The sequence below is a fragment of the Alligator sinensis genome, unplaced genomic scaffold (genome assembly GCF_000455745.1).
Source record: "Alligator sinensis unplaced genomic scaffold, ASM45574v1 scaffold138_1, whole genome shotgun sequence".
NCBI classification, from domain to species: domain Eukaryota; kingdom Metazoa; phylum Chordata; order Crocodylia; family Alligatoridae; genus Alligator; species Alligator sinensis.
In genome coordinates this window covers 4,098,536-4,101,050 of record NW_005841862.1, presented here as the reverse complement: position 1 = coordinate 4,101,050, position 2,515 = coordinate 4,098,536, and positions in this window count along the sequence as shown.

Here is a 2,515-nt window from a genome sequence, read left to right as displayed (position 1 = left end):
GCCCTCCCTGTGGACCCCCCCGGCTGCGGCGGGCGTCGCCCGCCCCTCCTCCTCCGCGGGGACGGGGGGGGCCGGCGTTCCGCCTCGGCCGGCGCCTAGCAGCTGACTTAGAACTGGCGCGGACCAGGGGAATCCGACTGTTTAATTAAAACAAAGCATCGCGAAGGCCCGCGGTGGGTGTTGACGCGATGTGATTTCTGCCCAGTGCTCTGAATGTCAAAGTGAAGAAATTCAATGAAGCGCGGGTAAACGGCGGGAGTAACTATGACTCTCTTAAGGAGGCGCCTCCTTTGAGGGAAATGGTCTGGTTACACGGTCGCAGCAGGTTTGTGCCGGGTACCTCCACGCGGTTCCCGCCGGGTGTCGAAGCCCCAGGGCTGTCGGCAGCTAAACTCGGCACGGTGCGGCCTAGGGACTTCGCTCCTGCTGCCGAACGACTCGCCCACGTTCGCAGCCATCGCCCTTTTGGCGAAAAACACATACTCCCAAGAGTTTCTCTCACCTACCCTCTGTCATCTCAGCTGGCTCTGAGCAGCCACTTTTGCAGAGTAGCAAATTCCCTATTTTTCTCAGTAGAGACTTCCCAACTGTAAGGATGGTAGAACAATGGAACAAGCTACCTAGGAAAGTTGTGGAACCTCCTTCATTAGAAGTATTTAAGGAGCAGCTGCAGCGGCATCCATCTGGAATGGCTTAGGAACAAGCTATCCTGTATCTGCACAGGGGGTTAAATGAGGTGAGCCCTGAGATGCATTCCACCCCTAGGACTCTGTGTACCCTCCCTTGTTGTACAGCCCTCCAAGTCACTACACTTGCCACATCAAACAAAAGGTACAACCGACTGGCTGTAAAGAACTATTCTTGGGTCCTCTCTCTTGACACACTGCCCATGCTTACTCCACATCTGCAATAATAGTTTTTGGACTCAGAGGCCATGTCTACACGAGACACTACTGCACAGTGGTTACTGCACATTTATTATTTGTATAAACAAGTAAATATTCAGTAACTTGAGTTACTGCACAGTAGTGCCAGTGAATGCCTTTTTTGTAATGCTACTGCATGGTAGCCTAATACTACTGCACAGTAGCGTTGCGTCATGGTTTTTGCCATGCAACGCTATTGTGATGTAGTATCAGGCTACTACACAGCCAGCATCTCCTGTAGATGTGGCCAGAATGTATTTGATCTTCAGATCAAATGGGTTTGTGTCAAGCGGCAGAAGAAAATATGGTGGAGGGAGGTGCAAAAAGAAAGTTTTCAGGGTTCTTGGTTTCTCCAAGCAGCAGCACAAGATGGGCTTGGTCAAACAGAGAAGAAACTGGAAAGAAGCAGGGCATGACAGAGAGATGGACAACTGTACAGTCAACAGCACAAGAGGGACATGGGATTGAGACCTCTTGGGTGCATTTCCATGAGACGCTTACTGCAGAGCTGCCTAACTGGCTTTGCAGTAAAGTCTCAGCATCTGTATGTGCGGCCGTATTAGGCTAATTAACTCTGCTGTAGGTTAGTACTTGTAATACTAATACTTGTATTAGACTAATTAACTAATTAACTCTGCTGTGGGTTAGTACTTGTAAATACAGGTACTATCCTGCAGTGGTGTTCTTTAGTGTGCAGCAATGCATGTGTAGATGCTGATGGGGTTGGCTGGGGCATGAGGGTGTTTCAGTGCAAGGGCTGCCTGCCAGCTAGCCCTTGTGCCGTGCCCCAGCTAGCCTCTCTGCAGCATGTTGAGCCAGGTCAAAGCAGCCCCAGGCTGGCAGGCTGATTCCCCTGGAGCCCCTGCCAGCCGGGGCTGCCCTGACCTGGCTCAACGTGCTGTGGTTTGTAAATGTGGTGCCTGGGAGCAATAAACTTTGGGGTGATATGTCTGGAGTTTATTAATTCACATTAACTTTATGCGTAGACATGTCCCTTGACAAGAAAGGAGAGGAACTGACTAAGAAGATTAAAATGAATGTGCCCTCAACAAGTGGCAGCTAAAACAGAATAAGCTGTACCAAATAAAAATAGAAGGGGGAAAAAAAGAGTTATTTAAAATGAAGGGGAGGATAAAGAAAGCATATTTATTGTAACCAACTCCTAAAACTCCCAGGTGGAGGAAGTTAGAGCCTCTTGCCACATGAAACTTGGATAAAGCACTTGACAAAGTTGGGTAGGTGTGGGGAAGGCAGCAGCCAGATGCAGCAGACTCGATGTTTGTAAAGGAGGATGAGAAAAGATAGTGGAGAGGAAGGTATCAGACAGCTTGTTTGCAGAGGTGGGAGTGGAAAGACATAAAAGAAAGGTGGAGCTGCTTTTCTGTGCAAGTGTGTGTGGATCTGACTAGCATAATGCCAACCTAGTTCAAAAATCATGTGCCAGCCCCCCAAAATCTGACATTGGTTTCAACAAAACAAAAATAACCAAGCAAACTAAGTGTCTCCCCCTCTGCTGTGAACTGAAAAGCAGAAGTATGATAAAAAGGACTCATCACTGTAGTATCACGCAGACGGCAAATACAGTGAGT